This window comes from Egretta garzetta, unplaced genomic scaffold (genome assembly GCF_000687185.1).
Source record: "Egretta garzetta isolate BGI_Z169 unplaced genomic scaffold, ASM68718v1 scaffold13, whole genome shotgun sequence".
Classification (NCBI taxonomy): Eukaryota; Metazoa; Chordata; class Aves; order Pelecaniformes; family Ardeidae; genus Egretta; species Egretta garzetta.
In genome coordinates, this window is record NW_009259239.1 from 1349680 (window position 1) to 1356165 (window position 6486).

At 49.5% G+C, this 6486-nt stretch overlaps 1 protein-coding gene across 1 annotated transcript in view; it reads left to right on the forward strand.

The window, feature by feature from the left end:
* The first annotated feature begins 1150 nt into the window (after positions 1 to 1150).
* Positions 1151 to 6486, forward strand: part of SNTB1 (syntrophin beta 1) — a 121028-nt gene continuing 115692 nt past the window's right edge. The window contains exon 1 of the mRNA XM_035891584.1: positions 1151 to 1170. The gene's annotated coding sequence lies outside the window, so the exon portion shown is untranslated. The remainder of the gene's footprint in view (positions 1171 to 6486) is intronic.

The following is a 6486-nucleotide window of genomic DNA, read 5'->3' on the forward strand; positions in this document are numbered from 1 at the left end:
GGTCGGCTGCCAGGCTGAGGGCTCACGCTGGGAGCCTGGCCGACCCCCGCCGGGGCCAGGGATCTTGCGGATCTGCCGCCTGGACGTTTTCGCGGCTTTTCAGCCCAGGGAAGGTGGGGAGAGCTGGGTGTCGGGAGAGGAGGGCTTAAAGGAGTAAAGGAGCCCCCTCGGGCCGTAAGCGAAGGGCTTGGGGGACTGTCCCCGAGCCGGCTCGAAATGCCCTAAACCTCCCGCTGTCCAGTTCTTCCTTGCCCCCTTCCACCGCCCTGCTCCCGACAGGGAGGAGGAGGAAGAAGAGGCTCGAATGAAGCCGGCGGTGCCTCACGCACACATTAACCATCCCTGCACAGCAGCGGCTTTCGTTTCCTTTCGCAAGTGTGACTGCAACAGTTCTGTAAAAAGTAGCCTTAGAAACCGAGCCCGGAGCAAGGAGCGGACGCCAGCGTGCGTGGAGGGGGCGTGGAGGGAGGGCGTCCCCCCAGAACGGGTGGGATGTTGGGGAGCAGAAACAGAGCCAGGTTCCCCAGGACAGCGAGTTCACAAGGAGCGAGGAGTTCAGAGCCGTTTAATCCTTGTCTTCTCACAAGGACTAATTTACTTGCTCCACCTGAGAGAACGAACAGCTTCAGAAATGCCCTTGGCGCGTGTTTGATAAAGCGATTACGTATTTCCCCAGAAGTTCATTTAACCCGAGGTCAGCGGCATTTGAGGCATGCTGCTGCGCCTTCTCCCCCTGTGCCATCCCCTTCCTCCCACCTCGCTGTGCCTCTAGCCCTTTTGGTACCGTGTGTTTTTTCACGGCTGTGTCTTTTTGGTGCTTATTTTGAGGAGCAAAGGAGGTGCTGCTGCTGGGTAGGAGGTGCAGCTGAGGATCAGCCGTGGACAGCCAGCTATGGCATAAAGTTACGGAAAAAGTTTGAAGGGGAGGGAAGGTGGGCAAATGTCATCCGCAGTAGATGCTGAGAAACTATTTGGTGGTGTCCACATGACAGGGAAAACTGGGAAGGAGTTAGTGCCCTGTGAGGATTTAGGAAGCTAAGGGCACTTGCATCTCCCCTCCCTGCGTGCCCGGCGCTGCTCGCAGGACCGACGTGTAGCTCGTCCTCCCTCGCTGCAGCGGAACTGCTTAGGAAGATACCCGTGAGGTGTTAATACCAACTTCTCCCTGAGGTCTGGATTGAGGCTCTTGTATCTGAATTCTGTCACTGGTTTGTTTACCCAGTTTAAGGGCTTCCTGGGGTGCAGGCCAGGCAACGGGCTGACCTTTGGTGCGATCTAATGAGTAACGTGTATAGTGCTTGCAACAGACTCCCTCCCTCTGGGTAGTGCCTGCAGTAACAGCACCTGAACACGCTGCTGCTGTACGAGTCTTAAAAACCCCTCAGTGTTCTTCCCAGGAGGAGCGAAGAAGCAGCCGTTTCAGCGTGGACTCTTATCACCCCTCCTTCTCGCCACTCCTCTCGTCGTCGCAGCTATCTTCTTGCATTTCTTTGCTCCGTGAAGGCTGATGTGCCTCAGTGGTTGCTTCTGCGATTGAATTTGTAATTTGTAAATCGAGAGCATGTTTCAGTAGTCATCCCTATGCAGAGTTAAAATGTTCTGACACTGAACTCAGTATTTTGTCCTGCCTTTCTCTTGCTGTTTCAGCGGAGGAACCAAATGGAGAGCTGGCCGCAGCATTGCCCCGGGAGGCTCTACTCCTTCAGCGGGGAACCTCGCTACGTGAACGGCTTGTGTAAACAGGCAGTTCAGAACAATTCTCTGCAATTCAGTTTCCCACTTTGAAGCTTTCTTCAGTAGCACAGTCTCAAATGGTCTTTTTATTACTAAAGGAAGGAAAATCCAGAAGTTTTTTTTTTCCTTTTAACATGCAGGAGAGAGAGCCTCAATTTTCCTTTCCTTCCAGACAATAGGAATTTGCCATTTCCTGACTTCTTAGAGAGTTATGTATTGGAAAAAGCAGCCCGCACCAGGGCAGGGCAAAACCCCTGCGCAGCTCCTCTCTAGGATCTTTCTCCAATTAACGGAGCAATACCAGCACATGTTCCCAGGGTCAAAATGTAACATTTACATTTTCAGGGAGATTCTGAGACTTGCTTGTGACTTCCAGACCAGGAAAGCCAAATTTGCAAAGGCATGGCAAGGTACGAAGCACGAGGGGCGTACTTCACGGTGCAGCAGGGCTCTGGGTATTGCCCATGGTGTTGTGCTTTCCTGGAAAGGGTCTTACAGTTGAGTATTTCCTAGAGGTTATCGGCAGTGAAGATGTGGTCAGTATGGCTCAATACACCCAACATCAGAGTGCTGGAGACCATCTGTTATATTGTGTCCGTCCTAAAATTGCTTGCTCAGTGAGATGAAGCATTTACCAGCTCAGCACTAAACTGTGGTCTCTCCTGCATTCCTCTGTGGGGAGGAAGGGAGCGGAAAATCCCTCCCTAGCCCTCTGCCCCATGTGTGGGCGGCAGGGCTGGCACTGGGGGCAGTGGCAGGAGGAGGAAGGTCTGCAAAGAGGGGAAGGGATGGGGCAATGCTTTGTTTTAATGCATCCCCCTTTTGTTGCATTGATCATCGCCTCTGAGCTGTAGAAATGGAAATTACGCGCCGAAGGGTTAGGGGTGGCATAGCTGGTGTGGGGTGGCACAGCTGCAAAGCCCAGTGGGATGGGTCCTACCCTAACCAGTTTAATAGGCATCCTGGATTGTTCTGTCCTCTCATATTCCACCCTGAAGGACATCGATCTGTCGCAGTCCAGCTACTAAGCTAAAGTTGTATAAATCAGTTCCTTCGTACCGGTCTGGTCTGTGGGACTGGCCGGGGTGCCTTGGAAGCAGGTAGGATTTGATGAATGGAAGGGAAATAAAGCAACAGGCGACACTGCCATAAGAGGAGCTGTAAGGCAGAAGGTTCAAGAGGAGAGGGAGGTGATGTTGAGGAACAACTTGAGCCCTAAGAAATCCTGCTCTCTTCTTGTCTGGAGGGATGGACCTCTCCTGCCTGCAGGGTTTACTTTCCCTGAGCTTTTCGTCACTGCTTGGGCATGGGTGCAGGGCAGCGAAGCAGGCAGTGAGCAGGGCCAGGGGCAGTGCTAGTGTTGGGCTTGTCAGCCCTTGACGGCTTCTCAGGTGTTCAGTACATCAGGACGGAGCTTCTCGCCAGCGTTCGGGAGCGCAAAGAATCTCCCTACATGAGAGACATGACAGCCTCCTTGTGCAATGCATATTCGCAAGTGTGGAAGGCAGATAAAATTATCATGACAGCTATTGTTTGTACATGTAATTTCCCTGCGGTTCTGTTAAATTGGGTCTTCTTAAATAAGCACTTTGGAAAATCAAGCAGCCCCTCTTGTGCTGCGTGAAGCACATTACATTCAAGTGACTCTCAAGACACAAAAGGTGTTTTGTTTTTGTCGAAGCATCCTAGATGAAAGCAGTTCCTTGGCATGCTCCGTAACTGAGCTGGTTGGGCTTTACTCATGTGCTCTATGTGTTTGGCAAAAACCTGAGAACTGGAGGTAGCCTGTGCTCGTGTCAGACAGGACCCCTCTGCATGATGCTATATTTGGATGTGGAGAAAATAAAAATGCATCAGTGTGGTTTTTGCTAGCTGGCTTCAGGATATTCTTTTAGATTGCATCACTTCCTAACTTGTTAAACGCGTGCGGACGAGCTTCTGATGGTGGTGGTGGCAGGTACGCAGTGCGAGAAGGAGCATTGTCTTAGTGTTCCTAGCTTCTTACTGGTTTTGAGTGATTCCCAGTTGAGCTAACACAGCTGCAAGGTAGGGCTTACAGCTCCCTTGAGAAGCGGCTCTTGCAGCCTCTCTGGGTTTGCAGACATTTCCCACCGAGAGGCAGCCCCCTGCATCGTGGGTTTTAGCATATGGACAGCAGACTGTCATCAGCTTCTGTAGCCGTCCTGGGAGTAATCCCCAGCTTTAAAGCAATCTAAGAGTAAGCATGGTGCAGTCTGTACCATAGTAACATACATTATTTTCCAAACAATATTTCTGTAAGAATTGTAAGGATTCTCCACTTCCTACCCTTTTTATTTTTTCTTTGGATGAAGCAAAGCAATTCTGCCTGTGTGAATTACATGTTGCAAGAGTGTAAAATAGGCACGGGCTACTTCTTGGCTGTATTTTTCTCTCTCTCTCACCTATGTTTCCGTATTCTTTCAGTAAAGTAGTGATGACAGGAGATTTCTGGGGGTTAGTAAAATACAATATTTATCCAAGAAAGTGTGTTTCCTGCAAGTATGGGGGAAAAATGAGGCACAGGGCATTTACTAAGTGCCTACATGACATTAACTACTTGCTACAGTCAGTGGTTGCAAATTCTATGCATAGTTATTCTTTACACTTCCAGTTAAACGTATGGAGAAAACACTTCACCTTTTTCTTTTTTTTTTTCTTTTTGGTGCCAGCAAGTATGCAGTTAGGGAAATGCTTTGCACTTAGAAGGCTATACTGCCTTTCATAGCCTGTGTAGCTGCCCTTGGCACATGTCAGTTTGAAAGTGAAATTGAAAGGGAAAGGAGCAGGTAATCCTATTCTCAAGAATACCAGGTCTAAGCAGTCCCTGAGAATCTCAGTTTTGATTGTTTCAGCTGCCTGCGTCTGATGGGCAAGCCTGAGTGGGAACACTTGGTGTGTCTTTCATTGATTAGATTAGATTACAGGCAAATTTAGCAGTCCAGACAGTCTGTATCACCTTTCACAGATAAGAATCAGTACATCCTCTTTGCAGTAAATCTGGTACAAGACCTCTTCCTCAGTTAAAGTAAAGAAAGTAAGGCAGTTGTGGGCAACACGTTCCTGGATTTATTTGGACCAAGTGCAGCATTCCCCCTCAACCCACCCACCCTGGAAATCATTCTTCCTTAGGACTTAGTACCAGCTCCTTAAGGGTGCTTAGAAGATTAAATATGTCTAAGGATCTGGGATTCAATTGCACATACAGAGTCTACATGTTAAATATCATTAGGAAAAAAAAAAAGGCATTTTTTAAGTCCCAGCAGTAATTCCTTCATGGAAAGTGAAATTGAAAAATTGGTATTACTCTTTGAAGAATCTTTAAACTGTTAGAGTAAAATTGAAAGCTGAAGCCTTTTGCTATAGTTAATGAAACACTGTTTGTATCTTAATTTTGCCATGGCAGATGCCTTTTTGCTGAAGGCCGGTCCCACCCTCCCGGGAAGGCATTTTCACAGAGCTGATGGCCAGCGGCACTGGCCTCTCCCCACCCCTGCCGCCCGTGGGCGCTGGGCCAGAAACGCTTGCTGCACGGCCGTCCCGAGGGAGCTGGTGAGGAGTCACCCCAGTTCAGAGCGGAGTTTGGATTTGGGGCAACCCAATATGGGTGGCTGATCCCAACAGGTTGATGGTTTCAGGGATAGGTTGGGAAGGATCTTTTTCTTTCTTTCTTTTTTTTTTTTTTTACTTTCTTAATCTCACTGTTTTTATAACACACGATGTGGAGCCTCTCCTGGCAGTAATTTATCTGTAAATTTGACTTCATGTATAGCATCCATTTGTGTGCATTCAGAGTTCTCGTGTGTTGGAGAGTTTGCCGTATCTATTTGTAATCTGTTCCAGTGGTCACTTACTCCCAGGCTTTAAGAACATATTATTTCCATTCCATTTTTCTAATTTAGATCTCTGATCATAGGATTATTTTGTACTTTATTCTGCAAGATTATGTTGCCATGGCTACTTGTTAGAATTGGTGCAGCTACTTCAGTAGAAGGGAAATTGGAGGAAACAGTAGTTCAAGAGAGCAACAGCATACGTAAATGAACAAAATATGATGGGAACAAAGCTGTCCCAACAGTGCACGGGAGGCTCTGGCTTTCCAAGTATGAAAAAGTTCTTCAAGCATCTCAGAAAAATAGTTGGTGAGTTACTACAACGTGCAAAAAGTCTTTTAACTCTGTATCATAGAGAGTTTGGGAGTAGCCTAAGTAACACAGTTTTGCTGGTTTGACGTGGTGGGTGGAGGTGAGCAAGATTTCTCTCTCTTACCCTCTCCCAGCCCCCCCTTGGTCTCACTGCGGTGCCTGGTGTGAAGTGAGCTTCGCTTGGCTCAGTGTGTTGGTTCTGCGTGGCAGGGTTTTGGTAGCAGGGGGGCTACAGGGGTGGCTTTGGTGAGAAGGTGCCAGAAGCTTCCCCTGTGCCTGCCGCTGGCCAAGGCCGAGCCCGTCAGTGATGGTGGTAGCGCCTCTGGGGTAACATGTTTAAGAAGGAAAAAAACCTGCTGGGGAACAGTAGCTGGAGAGAGAGAAGAGGGAGGATGTGAGGGGAGCATCCCTGCAGCCCCCCAGGCCAGTGCCGCAGGAGGGCAGGAGGGGCTCCAGGCGCCGGAGCAGAGATTCCCCTCAGCCCCTGGGGCAGCCCATGGTGGGGCAGGCTGTGCCCCTGCAGCCCAGGGAGGCCCACGGGGGAGCAGATCCCCACCTGCAGCCCGGGGAGGACCCCACGCCGGAGCAG